Source organism: Bombus huntii, chromosome 1 (assembly GCF_024542735.1).
Source record: "Bombus huntii isolate Logan2020A chromosome 1, iyBomHunt1.1, whole genome shotgun sequence".
Lineage (NCBI taxonomy): Eukaryota > Metazoa > Arthropoda > Insecta > Hymenoptera > Apidae > Bombus > Bombus huntii.
In genome coordinates, this window is record NC_066238.1 from 284490 (window position 1) to 310761 (window position 26272).

The 26272-nt window shown below is 50.1% G+C and overlaps 1 protein-coding gene and 1 pseudogene across 4 annotated transcripts in view; both read right to left on the reverse strand.

Annotated features, from left to right (window-relative positions):
- The window catches only part of LOC126871315 (leucine-rich repeat-containing protein 24-like), a 152701-nt gene that overhangs the window by 76863 nt on the left and 49566 nt on the right, over positions 1-26272 (reverse strand). The gene's annotated exons all lie outside the window — the stretch shown is intronic.
- On the reverse strand, positions 5468-5585 carry LOC126872774 (5S ribosomal RNA; annotated as a pseudogene).

Consider the following 26272-nt stretch of genomic DNA (forward strand, 5'->3'; position numbering starts at 1 on the left):
TGGAAAAAACTCTTGTAATTTAGAAAGAAATACGAACGCGACGTTGCTAGAAGAAAGGAAAAGATTCCGGCACGTGAGCTTCAAGGGTGTCCGTTTGTGTCTCGGAGGAGCAACAAACGTCCGGGGCGAAAAGAAAAATAGACGCGTGGAATAACGCGTGGCTCTCATTGGCAAACGCTGTACGAAGAAAACGGGGCGACGAAAGACTGCGAAGATATCGAGACCACTCTGTTCCCCGACACGCGTGTAGACGCTGAAAACAGGATAAGCTGTATCATCGATACCGAAAGCTGATTTTACCGCACTAATCGGAGAAATCTACTTGTTTGGCAACGTAGTTTCGCGAGATAGCTAACGTCGAGAATTTGCCCGTATGTTTCGGATTCTCGGCAACACGGATAACGACAACGTGTCTCTGGAAATACACTCGCAAAACTTTTGACAAAGATTTCGCCATCAGCCGCCTTAAGCGAAGTACCTTCTTCCTCGTTTGATCGATAAAAGCTAATACGAAATCACAAGACAAGGATCTCTTTATCCCGAAAATGTATATGGAGAGTCGTGAACTCGCGCTATAACATACAGGCTGGAACGAACGAGAGAAGAGACGGTATCGCGATACCGATATCTACTTGAAACGCGAGATAAAGGAACGAGGGAGCAGCTCCTCCCTTTCGGCGCTCGGTATTCGATCGATGACGATCGTTTCGACGTCCAACGGACTAAATACGTGTAACAACGAGAGCTGGAATTACCAATTACCAATACGAAGGTAAGTAGGTGTCTGTTTTCTTTTGCTCGACGCGTCGAAATCAACGCGCGTGTGTTTTGCAAAGTTTGAGAACAACGACGCGTCGAACGTATTTCAGCGATTCGCAAACTGTAACCGTTTCCTCGATATTGTCCTACAGATCAGCTACTAACTAAATTGTTACGAATTTTCGGTTCGTTCCGTTCTCGTTCTCGTTCTTGTTCCGTTTTCACGCTCTTTTCGCGCACCAACGTATGAAACGGACAGAGATTCGATGGTTACACGCACGTCATCGTACTACTAGGAGACGTATCAAAGTCTCGCACAGAAGGATCAGTCTGGCGGAAGATCACACGGATGTCACAGGTAGCATATTCGAACATCATGCGGGACGTACGTCTCGCAGGCAATCTGTTTATGCGTTATTGTCCCGTCCTTGAACGGAATAATTTTCAAACAGCCGCGGGATATGTGCATCTGTTGCGATACGAGCGTTACAAATACCGCTGACACTTTCTCTCGCCAGCAATATCTCGCTCGGTAGAAACGCTTCGCCGCCCCTGCGTTTGCTGACAACGATCCTGGAAAATCTCGATTCTTTGCCTCGACAACGTCTTACGATGGTCGCCGTTGTAAAAACGAGAAAACGTAAACGGAACGTGTAAACGAGTAAACAGGCAAGTTTATCGAAGCAACTCGAGAAACTAAAAACTGTGAGAGCCGCGTTTCAACGCAACAAACACCACTTGTAAATATTCAGCCATCGCACAGACAGCTTTCAATCGAGTCGTCGTCGATCGGCCGCTTTTTTCTGGCGTTTGCCCGTGAACGCGAGCAACCGTGCCCTGTCGAATCTGTCGATACGCAGAGCGCCGAAAACAAGACGCGACGTTCAGCGGAACGTGCCCGACCGATCGTTCACCCTTAGCCGCGGAATCAACGCGAGAGAATGGACTAAAAGGTTCGATATTGCTGGAACGGCGCCCGTAACGCGGATCGAACGACGCGCCAACGACCGTGCGTTATAAACCGATCTCTCGAAAGCCGTTCTGTGCGTCGCGCGATCGTTTTAATACGTTGGAAGCTCGCTCTCGCGAGAATCACCGCCCATTCAAACTCGCGTCTCCGAACGTCGTGCAAAGCAAATATCTATCTATTATCCAGCCACCGAAACCCTTCCTCCCTCTCGCCGACGTCACTCCTCTCCTGGTAAACTCGAGTGCATCCGTTTAACGACGGAACCTTTCCGCAACATTAATTCTCTTTTTCCTCGTTCCTTACGCGCTGATTCGCCGATCGAGTCTTCTATTCGCAGAGACGGCGTTCAGACGGTCACCACGGTTTTTACGTTGGTAAAACGCGGCAATACGTTTTACAAAGCCGCTTAAACGCACCGTGACTATTGGCTATTAACGTATCCTATTATCGCAACAATGCGAAACTTTTCTCGTATATCGATCGAATATCGAGAAAAAGGCACTTTGGATTTTCACGCTTTTCCAATATATATCGCTAAACGCTAAAGACGTTTTAAACAACTTTTTCCTGCGCATACGTGCAACCGATGCGGCGTTTGGTCTTAGTGTTGCGGTTATGCGGGAAAGTAGGCCTCGGTTCTCGAAGCTCGATGTAGGTAGCAGTATCTAATATTAATCCGCTCACCGCCGTGGCATTTTTTATGTTTACACCGATAAGGGTAAACCGTGAATATTGCTAAATACTATAACCCGACCCAGCTTGGAAACTCGGGCCGAGCTACGTGTAATATTTTTCCGTGTAATTCGTAATTGAAGGTCGAGCGCCGGCCGTGCGTATAGGACAAAACCGTTCGAAACGTCGAGCTACGCAACGTATTTCGAAAGCATCGAGATGGAAGGTGGCCTCATTTTTTCGAATATTTATCGACTCTCGAATCGTTGCGCTTCTCCTCGTATTCTCCGCATTCGTCGTCGAAAACGGCGATCAAACGAGCGATAGAAAATTTTAGTTAAATTTCGCGTCATTCTGTATTTTCCTTCGCAACTTGCCCTCGATTATCGATTATTTCTTATCGTGGAACAAATTATCCAGGAAAAATCTTACAACGTGCTATCGTCAGCGTGATGTCCTTCTGTGATTCGCTCGTGTCGGGCAGCACCAGCCCCGTTCGAAAAGTTCGAGGGGCAGGTTCGAGTCTATTTCCGCGCGCGGAGTTAACCAGCATCCGGAAGGAGTCGCGTAAACGTGTCTACGCCCGGAGAGGATGACGCTCGTTCGCGAAGAACATATACACGAGGGCCGAGAAAGCACGAGCGAGGGTTGTCGAGCGCGTTTTGCGTTCGACGCGCAGCCATCAGCGAGCCAGTCAATTCCCCGCCGTTTCGCGCACAATGCCTAAATTACGAGCGAGACGAGACCGCTTTGTCGACTTCCTGGTACTTAAGTCGGACTCGGTGGTTTTCGCGTTCGACACTCCGCGTCGGTTATTCGCAAATTTCTCGTCGCGGTATTTGATCGATTTGGAAAGGAAGCGCGGAAAGAGCTCGAGACTCCTTCGCTTGGTGCAATCAACAATTGCAATTTTATTAACTGCTCCGCGGGCGATCAGAGACCACGAAAAGTATCCATCAGATGAAAGCAGATCAGAGGCGGAAGATCAAACGATAAGGAACGCGGGCATAATGAGCTTAGGTCGTGTTTAGGTAACTCGTGTTTTGTTTTTATCGCCGAATCGTTTGCGATGAGGAAAAAGCCAGATCCTGGAACTTTTGAGAGTCGCTTACGAGCTTTGTGAATGATTCGTCGCAGTTGCGACTAAATCTTTTTTTTTATATTTTACACGATAACCGTCCCGGCTGCGATCGAGAGAGGCCCGGGAACCGATGTGAGCGTCGCAACGGGGCCTCCCCCGCGCGCTTAATACGGAGCGTAAGATGGAGCGGTGTGTGACCATTGTTACACCGCCTCGTCGCCGTAGCCGCCGTCGTGCCAGGCAGCCCGGTTCTCCTACCGGACTAATTATAAAATATTATTGTAGGAATTATCAAAAAATATGGACTACGGGGCCCCAGGTGGATGTAAACCTGGAATCTGTAGCTGGACTACTACACTAAGGCAATGGCAGTACGGATATTCACAACACAACTATTCTTCTATATGCACAACACAATTATTCTTCTTCACAACCACATTTTGATGACAGGTGACCTTCGTTTCGTTGTTCGGGGTTAGTATCAATGTTGTTGTGTTACAAGTATTACGAATATGAGGAGGAAGAATTTTTTTTTCCTCGTTTCTTTTCTTTCTTTTTTTTTTTTTTTTGTTTTTCTATGTTGTTTTCATAGGTAGGCCTTTTTTTTTACTTTTTTATTTTTTTTTTTATTTTATTTTTATTTTTTACATCTCGGGAGGTAATTTCCTAGAGAGACACCTAAGACGTAGAAGCTGCGTCGCCCAAGTACGGATTCTCACACATCACATTTCACTTCTGATCCTGAACACACTTATATCAAAATCCAGGGGGGGATGGATTCGAACCGCCAACCTATGTGTTTGCAGTCAGCTACAGTAACCACATAGCCACCGTCGTCCTGTACAAAGTATAGTTCCATAATTCTTATTTGAGGCTAAACATTCTGATCTCGCACTATTACATATATATTATTCATTATTCCCACTCCCCCGCCCCCTTCCTCTCATCCCACCCCTCCCCAAAGTTACACAGCACCCAAAAAGCAGACTACCGAAGCGTCCTGTTTTGCAATCAAGTTTTCAGGACAGAAAAAAATAAAAAAAATTCATAAAAAAGCTCCGCTCCCCAGCGGCTTAAACCCAAAAATTGTATTATACACGAAAAATGTAAAGCGCCGGCACATAATACAGCATGGCTACGTCGTACCGCCGCGTATCGGTACCTTTGCCTAACATAACTGTTGGAATACAACGATATCAATCGCATGCAGATAAGGTAATTGATCGTACGGATTCTTCCCTTCGTTGCCCAGCGCCATCCCCACTAGCGTGCGTTCGTGAGATGCACCACGGCGGCTAGCACGTGCAGGCTCTTTCGAAAATTCGCCGGAAGAAGCGTGAGGATATGGATGGAACATTCTAGATGGGCACGTCGAGAAGCTACTAGAAGGTTCTGTGCCACATGTGACGCCACACAGACACCCACACAAGTCACACTCATTACTGCATAGAGAGTGGGGCACTAAACCTTTTCAAGGGCCATGGGTCACTAAGCCAGTCAGTCTGTGAATAACTAGCCAACTGTCTACATTCCAGAACGCACATTTATAATCCTTGTAATAATTGTTTAATAAATATCACGTCGCAGTTGCGAGTAAATCTTTTTTTTTATATTTCACGTGGAGGAAATCCGCACGGACGCCAGGCCGCTTCTGGGGAAAGTGGCGTGGTAGTGTCGGACTCCAACCGACTAAAACCTCCACGATAACCGTCCTGGCTGCGATCGAGAGAGGCCAGGGAACCGATGCGAGCGCGTCGCAACGGGGCCTTCCCCGCGCACCTAATACCCCACCACCGCTGATGGAGCGGGGTTGTGTGATCATTGTCACACCGCCTCGTCGCCGTAGCCGCAGTCGTGCCAGACAGCCCGGTGGTTTTCCCCTACCGAACTCTGCTTGGCGGCCCCGAGGAGCTGGAGCCGCCAAGCGCCCAAGCCCGAACCCCACGGCGGAGGGGGGGGGGGGAGGCGGCAGGCCCAGCGCGCTTCGCCAACGCCACACGTAGTCCCAGGCGTTCACCCATCCAAGTACTACCCGTGCCCGGCGCTGCTTAACTTTCGTGATCTGACGGGAACGAGTGCATTCAGCGCGGCCAGGGCGTTGGCGTTGCTAGTAAATGGCTCTTTACCAACGTTTTTCTTCCATCTTTCCGGATTCCACTCCTCAAGCATCGATCTCGTTTTTTTGGTCTACGACGTCGTTCGACGTATCATTAGCAGGCTAATTACATCTTTAGACACAACGTTAGGCAATATTCTGAGGGGACAAGAAGTTCTGGAAAGAATGGTAAAGAAAATTTGACTTATGACACATAAGAATTATTTATTTTATTATGTAAATAGACCGCGGTTTTTTACGCATTTGTGGAAAATTTGCACGTAATACGACGAAATATATATGCTTCCTTTAATATTTTTCTATAATACGTAATAGGTAATGCAATTGTCTACCCTTTTGTCTTTTACCGGGATTTTACTTCTTTAAATATATTCTCGCAGATAAATTTGCATAAAAATCTGTAAGTCTAATTATAAAATGTTATTGTAGGAATTATCAAAAAATATGGACTACGGGGCCCCAGGGGGATGTAAACCTGAAAGCGTAGGTTTTGTGCGTGTCTATGGAGAAAAAGGTTTCCCTCGCGCAACTATGATCGAGCGGCCAAGCTCGAAAGAAACAACGTAAAAGTGGAGAGGAAAAAGCATAATCCCGGCAGAAAGGAAAGATCCAAGTGCTTCTCGCTTGTTCTTAAATCCGCAGAGTAAATGGAACGGCAGTAAGAAAAGCAATGACCGAAAATGGAGCGTTCCACTGAATAATGCAACGTTAGACGGTGAATAAATACAGGCGGACGAAGCTGTCGCAGCCTCGGTATCGCCAGCTTATTAACGATAAAATCAACGATGTCGCGATACTTTGTCGATGCGACGAACGCTCGTTCGAGACTTGTCTTCGCGATGGGAAACAGTTTTGGAGGAAACGCGTGTAGATAAGGGAGTGGCGATTCCGTCGAACCGGAATGCGAGGAAAAGAAGCGAACGATTTCTGCGAAGCTGACGCAACGCAAGCTTTGCTCACGACGTTGACAAACAGAGAAACGGAAAAGTAATTTCTCGAATCTCGAGAATATTTATAAAACGCGGCAAACAAAGGTACCTATCGCGTGTTTACGCCTTATAAATAGGAGGAAAACAGGAAGGAGGAAAGAGGACAGGCGGAAAGGAGAGAGAGAGAGAGAGGCGGAGGGATTGGCGAGGAATATCAGGATAAATTTCCACGACAAACACCGAACGAGGCAGTCGAGTAAGCTATTTCAAAAATATACGTACGGACAGCTCTGGTTTCCAGCTACTGTTCGCAATTCGTACGCTTTGGAAAGTTTGGGGAAGCCGACGGTGTACATGCACGCCGCTCGCTATTTTTTAACGCTCTCATAAACTTTCGATGCAGTCCAAGTATTAACGTGGCAGGGCAAAAACAAGGAGAAAAAAGCGTATTCGTATTCGTCGATGCTGCTTTTGGCGTCGATGAAACCTCCATTGCGATCGAAATAAACGGGCGAATTTTCACCGACCTATGAAACGCCCGACACCGCGTATTTGTTCCCGGGGAAAAATACGAGAAAACCTTTGGTAAGGTCAATTTTTTTAACCGTAATCGCTCACCGGATACGCAATGTTGCAAGTTTATCGCGATGAAAAAATGCCAGGAAAAAAAGAAATTTCTCTACACGCGGCGTACGGCCCGATGACTCTTGACAAGGCAACAAGTTCGGCGATTTGAAATTTCTATTCTTCGAAAGTGAAATAAACGTGGAAAAAGCGTGATTTTGAGTAAATGCCCGGCAATTTCATAATGTAAACGTTTCGGTTTAATTTACATGTGCTCGTATCGTCATCGATGTTTCGAGTTCGGTCTTACGTGGCGCGGAACCTATTAACGCGATGCTTTTCAGAATGAAACGGAAAAAAGATCGGAAAGTTGCTGACGTTTTTGAAACGAACGCGTAGACCCGGTATTACCTGGTCACGATTCCAAACGCCGGGAGCTTTCATCTGCATTTTCAATTTACTTTTCCGTATATTAAAAGTAACTGGCTGCCGCTAGTTTGTTTACATCTACATATAAAGCGAGCTGATCGATGAAAAATTGCGTGAAAAAGAAAATGACGCAAAAAACCGGAAGACGTTGGAACCGCTGGTTCGTGGGAGCCTTCGTATTCGCGAAAGCGATATTTCGTAGAAATATTATTTCTATTCGCTCGTTTGAAAGAAAAGAGACGAATCTCGTTGCGTGGGTGACGCTTGCGAAGCATGCGAAAGGAGGGAAAAGAGAAGAAAGGAGGAAACACGGTACAAAACAGGGCAGAGCTGGCTGGTTAATTTGCTTGTAACGATGCTCGCTAGTTACAGCTGGTTGACGTTTCCCGGCTCGGTTGCCACGGACTAGAGCGGTCTCCTTGAAAATCGTCGACTCGCGAGGGTGGCGCGTCGCGCACCGGCTTAATTATCACGAGCACGATATGAAAATTAGCCGACGACGATGCGTTCGTTCGTTTCCGGGTGAAACGTGGTGAAACTTTGCACGGCGAAACTGTTTGAAAAGCAGACGGGATCGGGATCGCTTTAAAAATGCCTGGCTCGTGTTCGATAAATCCAGCAAACAGGATTATTACAGCAACAGGAGGAGATTATAAGAGATACAAACTGGCCTCTCTTTGCTACTTTGTATTTCGGGAAAACGTTTCGAAACGAACGATCGAGTCACGTTCCGTTTCTCTCCGTACACGCTTTCGCTACCGGATCGGTAAGCAAGTTCAGTTTCAGTTTCGCTTTCGGTTTCCGTTTCGGTTTCGGTTTCGGTTTCGGTTTCCGGTAGAAAGTGGAACTCGCTGTTGAAACGTTATCCTCTTGACGTCTCTTTAAATGGTCGTGATTTTGCGCCGCTTTAACTCCTTTCGAAGGAGGGAAACCACGCTTGCAGAACCGACGTTAACTTTTCAGCGAACTTGGTCGATGGTTACAACGTGTCTCGCGGTGTCGCGAGTCAGACGCGTTTCGAACGCATCGAAACGCACTAGTGGAAAACTAGAAAACGATAATGCCTCGTGCCCGAACTATGAGAAACCAAGGATCGCGCGTCGCGCAAGAAGAATTACTGCTTTCGTTGGTCTATCGAAGAAACGATAAATAGTCCCTCGTAATTCCATCGTGCGAAACACGTGGTCGGCCTAACGAAAAATGGCCACGAAACAAATCGTGCACGAGTTGGCGCGATCCGCGACGGAAACGTCTTATTTAAACGTCTCGTTGCCATTTGCTTCGAAGCGACAGAGACACGATACGAAAAGCCTTGGGGACCGAGTCGTTAACCAACCGACCGTGTAGGTAGGAGAGTACGAGAAACCGCGAAGAAAGGACGACGAACCGCGACACGGTCGTCGTAGAATCGAAACACTGTAGCCGTGTCGGCCCAACAGACGTAATAACGGTGACCACCGAGAGAAATAGGGGACGGGATAAAGGAAACCCCTGGGCTATGGTTTGACAGCCGACCCGTGAAACCTGCGATATGCGCGCCGTATTACAACCCCGTCGGCCGAATCCGTGTGTTGGCGAGACTTCAACAAATCCTGACACCGAACGCATCGCAACTCCACTCGTAATCCGATGTAGCTACACGCTAGAAGGACGTTCGTGTGCACTGGGGACCGGATACGCGCAGCTTTACGACTCAGCTAACCCCGCTGCGTCTCCTCTCGTCCTGGTCCACACACTCGCGTGGCCACGTATTCCTCGTCTCCGAGGGACGCGCCGCTTTCACGGAATTACGATCCATCTTGTCCGAGTTAATTCTCTTTGCAGACAGACGTGGCACTCCGTAATCCGATGAATTCGTTTTAATTGGTCGACTTGTCGGAAATTGGCGGATTCTACGCGGAATGCACGGTCGAACAAGCGCCTCGTGTCGTGAAATTTTTACGCGTCGACGTTTCGATTCGAACGACGACCCTGGAGAAACAGCGAGACTTGGAAAGAAGATGGCGGGGGGGGGGGGTGAAGGATTCGCTCGCTAGACGCGGTTAATTGCAGTTTCAGAACAGCGCCGGCTGAAACGAAAGGAAGATTTGGTGTATTCAGTGGATCGAACGAGCTGTTTCGCTAACATCGGAACAAAGTAGAAACGAATCGGTACGTATCAAGGAGAAAACTTTGTCCAGCTTGGGGAAAAGTTTAAGGGACCGATGTCCCTCGATCCACGCTGGAGAGGGCCGATGAAACAAGGCGAATTAACGGGAGATCGGGAGAAGAAGGCAGAACGGGCGGAATAGAAAAGGAATAGACACGGCAAGCTTCGGCCGTGCGATTTCGGTTTCCTATCACGTAGCGTTATCCCCTCGTAAAGTTGGCCACTCGTGCCACTAGCAGAAACTGTATGGCGGGCTCCGAGAGGATTTAAATCGCGCGACGGACGAACGTATCGGTGAAATTACTGGAGAGCCCCGTCGACGTGCCTTTCGGTCCTGTCTGCCCCACGGCTCGGCTGCCACGGATCTAACAGATTTACCGGATCCAACGTGCCGGGTTACGAAACTTCGAAACTGGCTAGAATCGACTGCTAAGTTAATTGCCGGTCGCCCCCTCGCACCTACTCGTCTATCAGGCGACTCCAACTAGTAACCAACGAGGAAACCGCTGATTTCAGGCGTAAATTCAGCTGAAAATCCGTAACGTGGAACGATGAAAGAGGCCGCACGGAAGAAAATAGCCTGGCGATCAAAAGGCTGGAACGTGCTTTCAGACCCGAACGCTTAGCTGCGCCGCCCCGCACCGAGATCCACTCTGACTTTCGCCCTTTGTTGCGAATATGACAGCCTGTTCGCGCTTTACCCTCGACGATCGACGCCGACCACGCTTCTGCCGCCTGTTATTTCCCAACCGTCCACCGTTTTGCTCCCCTTCTTTTTCATTTTCTTTTTTCCCCTCTTCTCCTTTTATCCTCTTTTCCCCTCTTCTCTCGCCGAAGCGCCGCGTTTGCTGTCGAGTTCGGCTAACGCAAGATTGGCAAACGCAAATCTTACGTGGACGCGCGTTACGCGCGTTCCACGCGTTTCAAATTTCACGACGTAACGCGCGACCACTCAACGTAACGTGGAAAACGCGTCAAGATGTTTGAATTTGGAATTACGCGAGCGCGCTGGGTCGATCGGCATGCCATCCGTCAAACGCGCGGCAAATAAATCTGTCGGTGTAATTTTAACGAGCCGCGATACCGCTCGAGGATTATACGGGTAATTTAAATTCCGCTCGCTCGATCGACGCGGCTGATGGAACGACGATGAGCCGGCTGAGCCGAGATGAAATGATAAATTAGCGAATGAAACAGCCAAGTATAATAGAATGCCCGGTTAAATATAGAGCGTTTTAAACCGATTAACAGATAACTGCAAATTAGATCGTCCATTAACGCGGTTCGTGCATGTTCGAGCGGCATCGTTCGAGAATCAGTCGGAGAATTAGTCCGAGAATTAGTCCGAATACCCTCCGATCGATCGTTTTTTCCCCCGAAATCTCGCATTCGATCGGTTTCGATTCGCCATTCGCGCGATCCGAATTTAAGTTTCACGAATGTGAATACGAGCGAGCCGTACGTACCACTGACTATCGCACGATCGCTGTGGCAAAACGCTGGCGTACGATTACCGCTATTTGCCGTTAGTTGAAAGATATTGTAAACGTTATTGCTCGTGCGTGGAAACTCGCTACTTTGCGCAGTCAGTCGAACTGTTCGATATTTATAGTTGGTCGACAAATATCGCGTACCTATCGTCGAGATTCTACGCAAGCATTGCGCGCTTTACAAACCCCTTCTCTATATCGTGCAATTGTCGTATCGAATAGCCGCTGCTCGAATCTCGCGCAGCGAATCGCATTCGAAAAAATATTATTTACCTGGAAATCGAACGTGCAGATTTTTTTTTAAATTCGAACGACCTAATCCCGGCAGTTAGATTGGCCGAATTTCGTTCTCTTTGGAAACTCTGAGACCTCCGAACAACCCGTCTCTAGATGTCTACGATAACTTTGAAATTTCTAAATTCCAATTAATAAGTAAAATCCGGAACGACCAAAATTCCCTGGACCGCGTAATCCGCATGAAAATACAAATTCAGCGTCGAATTCGAAGAGGGACAGATGAAAGAGGGATTCGATGGTAGAGCGAATCGGACGAACGGTTTGTAACACGAGACATTAATAAAGTTGGTGGAGCCGCGGAAAGCGGATGGAAATGGAAATTTGCCGATTTTAATATCGGTGAATGCATCGGGACGAGAGAAGAAAGATCAAAAGGTCGACTGTTGATTAATTTGAGCGGCACGCGAGCCACGAGCCCCGAGCCCCGAGCGTCGCGATGTTCGCGTGCGCCGAAGCTACTGCGATCGAGCGAGCGTCGCAACCTCGGTTAATAAACCGTCGTATAATATTACGTACACTGATCAACGATTCGGAAAGGGAGTTTCGCTAACCGGGGCATCGCCCCACCATCGTGCGAAAATAAACTAATTAGCCTTTGGGGACGTCGAGGCATGCCCCTCGACGCCCCATCGGATTTCAAATCGTCGATTTTACAGCTAGCTGCTGTTACGTTCGAGCCGTTTGTAAACCAGTGACGCGCAATTTGGAACAGCGATTGCGATCGAAATCCGATCCCTCTCGAGAATCCTACGGAAAGGGAATTTCTTTCGCAGTGGTTGGTTTGGCCGATCCAAGTTTCGGCGCGCGTTGTCGCGATGCCTAATCGCTGCGTTGTCGATCGTCGTTGCCATTGGAACGCGCGGCGAGCGAACATCCGTGAGTTTGCTCTGTACACTCGAGGCCTCAACTTAAAGGCTTAACGACCTGTTTGCCGTTGCAGCTCGGCTGAAACGAATCTTCGGCGTTCGCCCGAGCTAAACCAGCGAATATTCGAGCGGCCTGCCTCGAAACGGTCGCTGAATTTCTGCTGAAAAATTAATCAACGCGGAACATAAATCGCCAGTGATAAACACGTGAAAAACCATGCGCTGATGTTGGGGGGGGGGGGGGGGGGAAAGAACGGCAACGGCAACGTTGTTGCCAAACGAATGTAATGAACGGGCAAATACGCGTTTGTTTGCAAGTACCCTACGGCGAGCAAATAACGTTGCGCGAAATACGCGGCCCCGTCTCATCCTGTGTCGTCCTTTTATATACACGCGTGAAAAATTTCGCGGAAATTCGCACTGGCGACGTTGAATCGGTGCGCGGAAAAAATCTGGCCGACTTCTGTTAATAAATTTCTTTCTTACAAAATTTTGCCCGTGGGCCGCGCTATCCAGCCGCCCGTGTTTCCATCTCTTCGCCAGGAATTTGGCAACAGAGTTTGCGAAAAGTTACGACTCGAGAGAACGCCGAGACCGGTTTATCTAAAACAAAACGATCCTGCGAACTAGACGCGACGAGTGCCCCGGTCAGTCGTCGAAACTCGAGTCTCCGCGAAAACTCCTTCCTCTTCTGGCTATACGTACAAGTATATCGACGCGCGCCTTGCAACGCGACCCCTGCCGTTTTTCTCCTATTCTGCTTGCACGTTTCTCAAAGAGAATATCTAATACCAAGATGGCCTTCGCTTTACGCGTCTGTGCGATTCCCGCGATGGAAAAAAAACGTCGCGCTGTTCAGCAAACCAGCGTCCAAGCAACGATAATACGTATACAACGTTGCATAAATCAACGAATGTTCGCGTATAGAAACTTGTAAAAAAAATCCACTGTCGAAAAATAGAAAAATGCGTACTCGTGCAAAGATCAGCGGGAAACGGAACGATTTTCGACTCGTAACCAAACGTTATAGTCATAGGAATGTAAGGAAACGGCGCGCAAACAACCGACGCGAAACCATCGTGACGCAAAAGCATTTGGCGACAGGGAGCACGGGTCCGACCGTAGCGAAAAAGCAGCAGCCAGCCCGCTGTCGTTTCACCCAATGGGCGGTTGTATCGATATATCGAGGCAGCGTCGCTGAAACCTGCTGGTGGCAGAGAGCCAACGATAAGGGCCGCCACCTATCGACCGTAGGAGCCTCCTTTTGTATTAACGACGCTGTTCCGACTGTAATAGAGAGCCTCTGTACTCCGGCCCAACGTCGCCAGGTTATTAAATCCCGGGATATAAATTAGTTAATATTTTCCACGGGCCGCTAGCTCGCACTCTTTTCTTCGCCAGCGAAATGGATTTTCCGCTAAACTTAAATTGCTTAGCGATCGCCGGATGTGAAAGTTTTTTCGAGTCCGTCGATAAAGAGCTTTCGCGTACAACCGACCCGATCAACGTACCATCGACACGCGACAACTGCCAACGATTTACAACGGTCACGATGGTATTACCTTTTCTCCACGATACTTTTCTTTTTCTTTCTTCTCTTCCGCCGTATTTGACTTGATCACGATACTTGGTCGCTTTACGTCATCGTATACGAGGGACACGCGGAATAAAGTTTGTGGAAAATCATTACTCCACGGATCCTTTTCATCGAGTGTTCCAAGATAGCCGTTAGTGGAATTTTCGACCTCGTTTAAGACCCTTCAACGCGCTGAAATCTGCTCGCCAACTTTACTCGGAATTCAATGCTTTTCAATTACAAAGATTTTCCGGTTAACCGTTCCTTAATTAAACGTGTAACTATACCGAAACGTTTAAATTACCTTTTGAACCTGGTATACAGGTCAAAGCTACTCCAGTTTACTCTGCTTTTTTCAGATCGTCCCTTTCAATTTCGCTGCGCGGAACGTCGGGAAAGGAACTCGAATACGAACGACACGAATAATTTGATAGAAAATCTTCGTCGAAGCGAATTCGAAGCAAATTCGGGCCGAACGAATTCTCGCCTCGATTCGGAGCCAATATGCTTGTCCTTAAATTGACCGTCCTCCTCGGCAGGATACCTACGAAATCGCAAATACGAGACCGACGATTCGTAGGAAAATCTGTGTGACCGCCGGTAATACCATCTCCTATAATCGACGTTGGCCTGCTTACGTCAATCTGCTCGTGGCAGGTGTCCGACGATAGAGTCTCTACGCGACATCAACCTCGTCGTTATAATCCGTACAAGCTTGGTCTCGTGTAACGATAACGTTAGTCGTGTAATAGATACTTTCGATGTCGGCGTCGAAATCATTTCCCAATATATTTCCTGCGAAATTGCTTCGTAATTTCGTAGTAACACACCGACTGGCTATGTGCCACGTCACCGACTCGCCTACACCTCGCTATCTCTCCCTTAACGACAATTTTATTGAACCGAGCGATCGACCCGGCTCGCCCGGTAAATACCTTCGCTCCTCTGGACACACCGACGATAATTGACCCAGTTCGATATCCTTGTAAACCGACGCCAGGCGTTTCTTGCCTCGTAAAGACGAATCTCTAAACGACGAGAAACCTAATCACTTTCAGACAACTTTCGTTTAAAGACGAAAGAGCGCAAAGAGCTGGGTTCGGCCTTCCCCCATCTGCGTATCTTTCGGGGAGTCGATCGCGATGGTCATCTCCTTTGTCGGATACGATTCGAATTGGTCGAATAAGCTGGCAAGCGCTAGATCCGTCTCATCTCTTTCTTCCGTCCAATATTAGCGCCTCTACGAACGCATAAACCGAAAAATCTTGCCACCGTATTACGCCGAAATATTCGACGATGTTCGTTCGCAAGCGATAAAGCTTCGCTACTGTTCGCGATCGGTGCTGCTCTACTACGAAATATCGAATTTATCGCGTAGCCGCGTACACGGGAGAAGGAAAGAGATCGCAAGGGCGGTATTTACCCAACGCGAGAGGCAGGCTACGAAAGACGAGCACGAGCGACTACAAAGTTCGATCGGGCTCGATAAAGCTTAACTTTCTCCGCGGAAAGCGGCCATTCGGAATTCGAGTGGCGTGTACGGTGTGCTCGGAGCGTTAACGAGTTCGATCGTCATCGTAAATAAGCAACCAGCGGTCCGAAAAATCTCGCCACGGTCAAGAAGACTTAAGAAACCGTTCGCGGAAGATGGACGGCGCCGCCCGCTACTTCTCGGCCGGAAATTACAGGTGACTTAGCGCGGTCTCTCTGCCCTCGCTTCTCTCGACAGACAGAGAGAAGAGGGCGCGGGCGCATCGTGGAATCCAAGCGAAGAGAAAGAAAGAAAGAGAGAGAGAGAGAGAGAGAGGGAGAGAGGCGTCGCTCGTCGAAAAAATCAGACGCGATCTTTCGCGCGTTCGTCGACAGTTTCTGCCTCGCCGTTACGTTTCTACCGCCCCCGCTGTATTTCGAAACGGAAGAGCGGCGCGATTCCGTCTGTCGGCTCTCTTCCTGCACGCTTCGTTGTGCACCGTCGCGCGTAACTAGACGCTGGAAACGAGAATTATGAAAATTTCGTGGAGCAGTTGCGCCGACTCTTCTCGTTTCTCGCCATTGAAATCGCGGGTGTCAGGTCGCGCGATCGATACAACCCCCGTTAAAGGATCGAAACGATGTTCGTTTGCGATTCTACGCAAAGTCGTCTCCTATTTAGCGTGAAAGTTCCAATTGTTTCTCTCGTCTAGTTAGCGCGCAAACTTCTTCTCCTTTCCTTTCGCTCGTTAGAAGCGAAATAGTTCAGAGATCCTCGCAGCGTTTCGAACATCCCGATGACTCTCTTCGTTCCATTGTCTTCGTCCCGTTGTCTTCGAAACGTTAATTTATTCGTTCGTTCTGTTCCCGTTCTTCTGCTCGCCCATCCACCTACTCGTTCGTTCCTTTAATAGTTTTCTTTTCCGCGACCGCACGTTCGTTTCGCCGTTCGCCAAAGATGCGCGAATTTTTCAAACGTCGCTTTCTACGCTTTCTACGCTTTCTACGCTTTCTGCGCGATCACGGAGTGGAAGATCGTGGAACGGGAGGCTTGTATCCATTGGAGGCATTGCGATTTAAGGAAACGTATCGTCGGTGGTTAGCTCGACTTCGTAAATAAATCTTTGCCGGATAGAGCTAAATACGATATTCGGCCCGATTGCTCCCGCTCTTTCACCTCCGGTGATTTATGTGAAACCGTGGCCGCAAGCGTGCTCGAACCTCCGTTTTCCCGTTCTATCCTTCCCCCCCTTTGGGACCGGTCATTTTGTAGCGATTGTTTCTCAAGATTTTATCCGTAATTATCCTCGCTGGATTCGCGAAAATGAACAGCCGTCGCTTGCGGTCTTTTCGACGAATGGTCCCTCGGGGAGAAAAAAGGAAAAATAATGGGAAAACGTCCAAGTTGGTGAAAATTCGTTCGCTCTGTACCGCGAGCGTTTCTTCGACGAAGAAACCGCTGATCACGGTTTGCCGTGTTAAAAATTGCAAGGATGGCGCGTGAATATAGATATCGGTACGGGCGTTCTCGAGGCTCGACGCTTTAGCATCGCGAAATTAAATCGAATAAGATTCTTCGTCCGATTATATTTACAACGACGCCGGCCCGCGCGAGCGCTTACCAACGGCGTCCAGAGCACGTAGGCAGCGCGGCGAATCGGTTCCTTCGTTCTGCCACTGGTCGCGATGAAACTCGGTGTCTTTTTGCAACGAGGTAATTTTTGCGACAGCACGGGACGTTTGGAACGTTGCGAAAAGAAAGGGCGCGCACATGGCACGCGGACGTTCGCGAGAAGCGAACAGCGGTGGCGATGGAGTTTCGCGGACGTGGTCGACGGACCGTGGACGATCGCGAGCGCGGAATACGAGCGGAAGACGGAGAAAGCCCGCCTCGAACACCGGCACCGTGATCCTAGCTTCGCTAGGCAACGCAGCGCATCAAAATTGTAAATTTCCGAAGAAAGTCGCCGTGCTCGTTCCCGGCAGAGCAGATCCTTCCGTTTACGTTCTCGCGTACATCCGATTCTTTCGTATGGAGCGTGCCGCGTTTTCGTTTCTCGGCGCGAAGCTCGAACCTGGTCGACCCGGCGGAAATTTCCATCCAAAGGAGGAAGCGGCGGCGAGCTCCGACGAAATCTGGTTTCGCTCGGCGTTTCGAGCACGGCGTACGATTCGCGCCACGTCTGTGCTTGATACCCGGCTTTCGCACGAGTTGGCAGACACGCGTGCTACAGCGGTACGACGCGGTGTCAGCGTTCGCAGAGAGAAGAGAGTAACGCTGTGCGTCGTAGCGTGCCTGTGCGCGACAGCAGCCCGCTCTCTCGGTGATCCGACGACGACGAGGATACGTTCGTATCGTATGCGGTACATGATGGCCTGCCTAGGTTTCGGCCGAGGCTCGGCCACCATGCCGAGACCGAAACGCAGACGGGAGCGTAGAGCGGAACGTAGAGTGGCGTAGGAGAGGACGGAGGAGAGAAGGACGAGAAGGACGAGAAGGTCGGTAGATCGGAGTGGATGAGAGTGGATGAGAAGCGGTCGTTGGAGCGGCGCTGGATGGGGAGAGGTAGGCCCGTGTCGCGCGAGTGTGCGCCGTTATACGTACACGCGTACATCTGCGAGAGGTAGTTAGCCGACGCTTGGTGGTTGCGGCGTCGGGGTGGTGGCGGGCCGGGATCGATCCAGGGACCACACGGCATCATCCTCCAACCGTCAACGACCTGCTCGACCTAACCCTCCCTTCTCGTTCCTTCTCGCTCGTTCACGTTCGCGAAACCTAGCTTCTCCTTCTCGCGCCGCTTCATCGCTCCCACCAGCCGTCCGTGCACTCGCCTTCTCCTTATGCAACTCCTCTATCACGGGCAAATAAAGCCTGCATACCCGGCCTAAGAGTACTCCGATCCCGATCCGGCGCGGTTCCACTCTCCCGCTTCGAGTTGTCGCGTGTGTCGAGTCGTTAAGGATCGCAGAGGGATTCGACGTTCCAGACGTCGTCGTCGCCGCGTCGTCTCGATCGGAGACGCGCTCGTCGAGGATTTTTCCGTCGAGAGTTCGATCGGATTGCAGCTCGTAGAACTGCAGGTCGGATTAACAACGATCGAAACACGCCCGAAGAATGGCGACGCGTTATCATCAGGCTGTCGACCCTCGTAATTTCGGACCTCGAGGTTCGGTCGTCGATAATATCCGGTAAATCGGCTGTACGGGTTCGAATCGTTCGAACCACGGAAAGCAACTCGATGTAAATGCCACTAGATCGGTCGTAGATAAACGGTGTCTCGTTAACGACCGTTTTGAATAATAAACCGTCGATACTGTCGTTGGCGATTCTAGAAAGTAAATGCGCGCACAGACGTTACATCCCCTCGATCCGATCGACGAATCGATGTCTTCCTATCGCTACGCAATTTACAACGGCAACGATTTCGAGCGAGTTGCAAGCTCGTTGCCGGGGATACCCCGTTGTCGTTGCTCGACAAAAAAAGTCGGATAATTCGCTAGACCCACGCAGGCTAAACTAGGGACGATTTTATCGAGAATCCGCCAGGGCATAGGATTTATCGTCGAAACACAGTTTGTCCGTATTCTTAAAGAATCGATTCGTCTTTTCGAGAGATTCTCCTCGTTGGCGTAAGCGCAAACGCGCTCGATCGGTTACCTCTATTTTCGTTTTTTTTTTTTTCTCTGGGTAGCGAGGGCATCGAGCGAAAAGCTCGAGTGTGAGTGGCTTGACGGCTCGAGAGAGTGCGATCGAGGATTCCCGATGTTCTTCTCTGACGGATCGTCGATATACGTAGAACGCGACGAGGTCCAACTCGATGCCGCGTCGCGCGTTTCAGCGGATATCGGCCCTTTTCTCTCGCGATCCAGCAAGAAACGACGAGCCGAGCGAAGGAGGAGGTGTCAACCTCGACTGCGGTACCTGCGCCGACGACGCGATCCGAACGTAGCGATTGCAAGGTCGCTTTAAGCGTTAATTTGGCGATCTCGCGATCGATCGAGATCGGTGTCGGGATCGGCGTAATGCGCGCGTACGAGCGCGTATTACGAGCGAAAGACGATTAAAAGGCTTCGCGCTCGTAACCGTGGCACTGTCCGGGCATGGTTGTCCTTGAAGATACGACGCCTGTCGCTCGAGGTCCCATTGCCTCGATTCGATTATCCAATACTTTGCATCTGCTCCGACTAGAGCAACGTCGAGGAACAAAACAATGCAAGAACGATAAAACATAGGATATATAATAAATGATAAAGAGTCGTACGGAGAGTCGTACTTTGGCGGCTTGAAAGAGACGAATACGTGGAATACGTCGATCGATTTCTCGTATCGAGGATACGGACTGGCGAACGTAAGACGGATCAAGTTTCGGGCCACGTTTCGAAAGGGCGAATAAATTGGAATTAACGCGGCTCGCTATAGGGCGAGTATACGGAAACCACGGGCTGCGATAATGTAACCCGCGGGATAACGACTTCCGCGTACGACTCGACGTACAATTGCTCTTTACAGTGTTCGCAGTGGAACACGATCTGCGCACAGATCGGGGCTCGGTTTAATGCCAATTCACGGACAAAGGGTGACCGCGGACGAAAAAGAGAGCCACGGGATTCTTGGAGCGAGCGAGTTTCGTGAGAACGGCCGGCTGCGCCGTTTATTTCGACGTTGTTCTCTCGGTTCGGAGATAATAGCGCTGTGTGCCGCCGGACGATTAATAACCGACTCGAGATCCAGATACGAATAAGTATAAAAAGGTTGGATCTTGGTTTCGTCGTTCTTACGACCATACAACGCGTCGTAGGACGTGTTACGATGTGAAACGAAGAATCCCTTTAGGATGGAAAATGCCGCGACACGGAACGACGCGATAGCCGACTTTGATACAAAGCCGAAGGTACTTGACTCGAACGACGTCGAGTATCGCTCGAGGGAGATCGGTCATGAAATAAGGGAAAGAGGAGCACTCGTACGATCCTCGTCCCCCGTGCGATTAAATATCGCAGGGGTGCGTTCGATGGAGATCGTAAGAAGAGTCGCGATAAAGCGAACGAAGCAGGCTTAACGTCTGTAATCTTTGGAGGTACGTTAATATCGCGACTAAACGTCGTAACCCACTCCGTCGTAACGAACTCCGGAGAAGAGGGTCGCAGTTATTAATCGGTAAGCGATAATCGCCGGCTCCGCGATATCCAACGAATTGATCCGCCTCCTCGTCCGTCGATTCTCCGTCGTTCTTCGATCGTCGTTCTTAATTACGCGTCTCAGGGGGACGAGAGCAACGCGTATCGCCGCCACGCGTCGATCGACGAGGTATCGATTCGCTTTCGCGACCAGCGTCAAAGGCCGGGCCGACGAAACAACGTTATACCACGAGTCGAGATTCGCGTTGGTCGGCGTGTTTCTCCGCGGACCACGAAACCGAAAGAGAGGAAAAACACGAGGGATCCGTGAAAGGGCGTCGTTGTTCGATCAGCGTGTGTCCAACGATAAGCGAAGCGACGAGGACGCGACCTAACACCAACACGGGTAATTCCTTTTCCTCGGGTTTCTCGTTTTCTGGATGGACGATCCGGTCCGTCCGTGGGCTACGACGCGACGCGGCGTGTCCCTTTATCACGTGTCACGATGAAACGATCGTCTCGAGGATCGGAAATCCGGTTGCCTCTCTCGGTCGGACTCGTATTTAATCGGAGGACGATCGCGAGCCGCGGAACAACGATCCCACCTCGATCCCGTTAACTTTAATCCTTGTCAAACGGTCTCCGCTGTTTCGCGTTAGTCGTCGAGTATCCTTCCGCCAGCGCTCGTTCTGCGCTTAAACTTCCAAATTCTCACGCGCTTGCTTTGCTTCAAAAATTCCGCGAGAGAAAGCGAGAGCAGAGGAAACGGAACGAAGCAAAGGATCTTTGAACGTATGAGCCTGGAGAGCGGGTACGGTATATCGGAGAAGCCAGCGAGAAGAAGCAAGTTAGGCGCGGTGCAATTTTAATTCGACAACGACGAAGATCGACGAATTGGGGGCGCGCGCTTCGAAAGCTCGGCGAGCGTTCTCGTAAATTTTCCATAGTGAACGAAGGCCGGCTGTACCGTCTCTCACGGAAATAAGGCTTGCTAAGAGCAACGGGCAGGGTGTACGAGTACGGCTCGTCTACTCCTTAAATGCCTGCGTTACGCGGCGTAACATTTCGCTCGGTGAGCCACGATAATCGTCGCTCTGTTAAAAGTCTGTGGCGAAAACGGGGCATACATCGGTCGTTCGACATCGTTCGACATCGTTCGACATCGTTCGAGGATTAAAACATTCACGGAGACGCGAACGAACGTGGCTCGCGTAAATACGGCCGATCGATCGATGGATCGGTCGGTCGGTCGGAAAAAAACAGAAGAATAACTTTGCCTTGGGCAAATGAACGTAATAGCATGGCGCGTGTCGCGCCCGAATAACCAATGGCTGTCGACTAAACTGTATGAAATCGACGCGATTAAAACGCGTGGCGCCGAACGTTTCGACCATGCGCCGCTGCCCGTTCCGCAAAAATTAATCCTTCGACTGCCGGCCGGCCGGACGATGTAAAAACGTCAGCGATTACTCAGCCGACTCGGAGATTTCTATTTAGATCGTTGCTATTCTCTGCCGGAATTCTTTCCGAACGCGTCTGCCGATAATATTAATAATCCGAGCAGAAACGATCCGACTAAAACGAATAAAATAATTCTCGGCGCGGGCTTGTCGGGTAACTTTGGCCACGAGTCCGCTCTGCTACCGTTCTTTTCCCTCTTTGTCATTTCCCTCGCGTTTTCTTCCTTCCTCTAATTGCACCGCGCCGCGCTATAAATTCCCCGTCCGCGCGCTGGATGCCCTGTGTTTATTAAAAATTTCATTTCGCTTGTATAAATATCGCGGCCCTGAGCGTGCCGCGCGAGACGAGGCTGCCACGCCGATCGTAGCGATCATTTTTACCCGCGTTATTAAAGACGTTCTAATCGAATATCACGATCGGGCTCGGCTGTTTAAATTCTTCTTTCGGTGCTCGCAGTACGTGGTCCGCTTCGCGTTCGACCAACCGGTCGTCCGCCGAACGATAACCAGGATAAAACGAATACTCGGCGTTTAGCACGGTGATATATATTACTTGCAAGGCATTGCGCGGCAGATCCGGCTCTTAATCCCCGACTAGAGAAGTAAACTACTCGTTACGTAACGGTCGGGCCGAGGTTGATTCAACTGCGACGAAAAAATAAAACAAGCGGATTACGCAGCCCGGCAAACCGTTTTCCACGGTATAACGCTGTACACGTTAAAAGAGTTAATTACAAGGATTTTCGTTTATCGATTAGGGGTCTGTCTTCCTTGGAACGATATCCGGTCGACCGACGCCGACCCGGAACTCGCACGACCCGGAAATTGCAAAGTTGCCTGATTACTCGGCTCTCGCGAGTAACCCGGCTATGATAAAAGCGGCGTTTTATTCGTTTCCGCTTGGCCAAGATTTTTCATTACGGAAAAGGTCGGCCGACGCAAGAGTACGGTTGACGATACGCGTGCGTTTCTCGCGGTGAGCTAGTTTCAGGTTGCTCGTTCTCGATACGAGTCGAGGAATCGGTAAGGAGACGCGTTGTTCGTCGAATAGCTGGCTACGGGACGTCTCGGTATAACGTGCGCCGCAAACGGAACCGGCGAACGATTGCTCGCACGCGATCGCAACGCGAACGCGCTTATAACGGGAGAAAGGGGTTAGAGGTTGGGGGGGCTGAATGACAACGGCAATTCGCCGTGAGAGGACGCTCCAGGCGCGATCCGAGTATCGTATGCTCTATTTACGTTGCAGCTTTACTCGGTGTCGGTGTGTCAACGATGCATTTACGCATCGCGACTCGATAAAAGGTTAACGTTCCACGCCAAGTAACAGCGAGCACGTGCCGTGGTCGACAGCTGCGTTCGATCGGACGATAAGAAGCAACGGCCTGCCTCGCGAACCGACGCGTCCAAGCCTCTCTATCTAACATCACGATGAAAGGAGCATCTTGGGGAACCTCTTCGTCCGGAAGGTAAGAAGAGCCGCGTGCCAAGCACGAACAGTATGTCACGTGGTTAAACGACTAGCTGCGCTCGACTCGGTTCAAGAATTTTACCCTCTTTCCGACGCCGGCGGAAGGATCGACGTCCCCTCTATCGACGATCGTCCTCGACGGGGAACCTCGAAACTACCCCCTCCCCCTCCCATCCCTGGATCGAATGGCAAGCATCGAGTGGGAGTAGACGAACCGTGATCGACTTTGCCCGATGGTGGTACGTCGAGGTAAAAGCGGAAGCGATCGGCCAGGATGTTGGGCGCACGGCTGATCGAAAAGTCGCGCAAGTTGGAACGCTCGGTTCCTGCGAGATTCTTAAACGAGATCGAAACCCTTCTCCGCTGGTTACGAGAAGTTCGCCCTCGAATCTCGACTTAACTCAGCCTCGTCGTAAGAGTGGTCCTCGGTATTTGATCTAATAACGACGAATAACGCGAATACGTTCCAAGTTTCTGCCGAAGATACAATGTTGGATTCTCTTACCGACGTCGGAGTGGTAAATACGGCTGTACGTTGCAGTCGTGTCGTAAATTGGCGCAACAATGTGTCGTGGAAAGGAACGATTAAGCGGGTCGGCGCAACGCGCGAGGAGCAGGAAAGCGAGATGACGCACGGAACTGCAAATTTTACGAGATATGAAATTTCGTTCGAGGCTGTGAGACGTCTCGGAAAATCGTCTTAGGCAGGAGGTAACGCGATTACGCGAATCGAGGATCTTAAGTATAACATCCGAGGCTGTGATCCATCGCGGAATCGCTCGTGCAGACCTTAACGCCTTCCTGGATCTTTGCTAGGGATTCCTAGGCTGTGATTAATTCGTCAAGGGGGAGAGGGGAGGGGAAGGAGGCGTGACAAGTTGCGCCAGAGCCATGCAACGGCTTTACAAACGAGTTCCTCCGATCGTTCTCCGTGCAACCACGTCGCGACGTTTCTTCCCTTCGTCCGTTCCGCGATTATACGCGTGAACACGGATGTCGTACCGATTAAGCGACGCGAGTAAACAACGACGAACGTCGAAAGCGTACTTTCTCTCGATTTCGTGCTTCGTTCCGTTCGCCTTTTTCTTCTCCGCGTACGTGCCTATACGTCGTTTTACTCGTTTACTTCGTACACCCGATCGAGCAAACGAGAGGAAACGCGCGTCCACTGTTTGCCTACTGTCGAGGAAGCATCGCTCGACAACGTTACAACGAACGAGGATACGGTGGTCGGCACCGAGCCATCCAAAAACTGTCGCAGGAGATTAGACGTATATGCGGAATCTCGTTCTTTCCTCTCTTTGTCTCTTCCTCTCGTTGTACCTTTCATGAAATATCCCCTCCGTGGTCCCTCTAACGTCTTACATTCGTCAGCTCCTCCTTTCGCTTCCACTCCTTCCTCTCTCGCGTTTCACCTTCTCCAAATCCCAATTTATTCTTCCGCCCTTCCATTTCTCCGACCTCGTCCCCCGTCTTGAGACGTTTCCCGCTGCGCGAATTCATCTCGTACCGATGTCCTCTGCTCTTCGTTTTTCTTGTCCTTCCTTCGTCGTCTCGCGTTAACTGCGCGCCAACCGCTCACCGTTCATCGATCACCGCGAACGGACCCCCTTCTCCTCGTGACCATCAGCGGGAAACTGTTGACCCGGTCGCGACTTACGATTATTCCGCGCGCATCTCCGGCGCCGACCAACCGACTTCGTTTTCCAGCGTGACCGCACTACGACGGCAGAATTTGGAATTTCCAGCCACTTGACAAAATTTCATCTTAATCGTTGACCGTTGGTCGAGCGCCGCGAGCGCGATCCAGTTGCATCACGTACCGCTCCAACGACTGCCCGTCCGGTACGCGTTTATTCCCTCCTCCTCCTCCTCCTCCTCCTCCACCTCACGGGCAAATCGAACGGCCGTGCAACGAATTACGACAAATAAGACCGGTAAGATGTTTGTCCGTCTCGGGTAAGAAATCGGTTTCCAAGCGAGCCGACTTGGACGGTCTCGGGCCGCGTGGTTGACGAAAAGCCGATTGAAAAGCTTGCGCAAAATTAAACGACGCCTCCTTAATCGAAGCTTCGAAGGCAGCGCGAAACTCGTCGGAGTAAACCCTTTAGCCTAAAGACGAGGTCGACGAGCTACGGGTTTGTAGAATCCGGTCTTGCTGCCGTGCAAACTGGGAAAAAACGAGTATCAGCCCGTTAATTTACCCAGCTTCGTTAGAACCGGTGCTATCGTCGTTCGTAAGGAAATCGAACGTTCGTTTATTATCGTTGTCGGATAATTATCGGCCGAATCGACGAGTCGGATTACCTGTCGGGGAAATTCGACGACCGTGAAACGATATTCAGTTTCGGGCGAGTAGTCGGCGCGACCGGAAGCGAAAGCGAGTCGCGAGAATCGCAAAGATCGATACTCGAAGTAGCGTTCGAGTGAAAATCGCGCGCGGAGAATTTAAGCGTCGGCGCCGCCAACATTTCCGAAACAACGGATCAACGTAGATGCGATTCGCGTGAATTTTTCGCGCGAGATCCCCGCCAGTTGGTCCTTCTCAATGCGATTTACAGATAGCTGTAAAATATTTAAATCCAACTCGTTGCATTAATCTTTTCGATCTACGATATCGCGAATAAAAGCTGCGGAGGCTCTGGACAGATTGGCGTGCGAGACCGATATAAAAAAAAAAAAAAAAAAAAAAGAGAAAACGCATCCAGCGCGCGGTGGAGTGTTGCAGCGTCGGACGCCACTTATCTGTGGCTCCGTCGGGGCTCAAACATATTTTTCCCCGTCCCTCTGCCGCGCCGGATAATATCGGTAAATGATAAATTTTTCCGGCGGTAACGGTCTCGTCGAACGTTCCT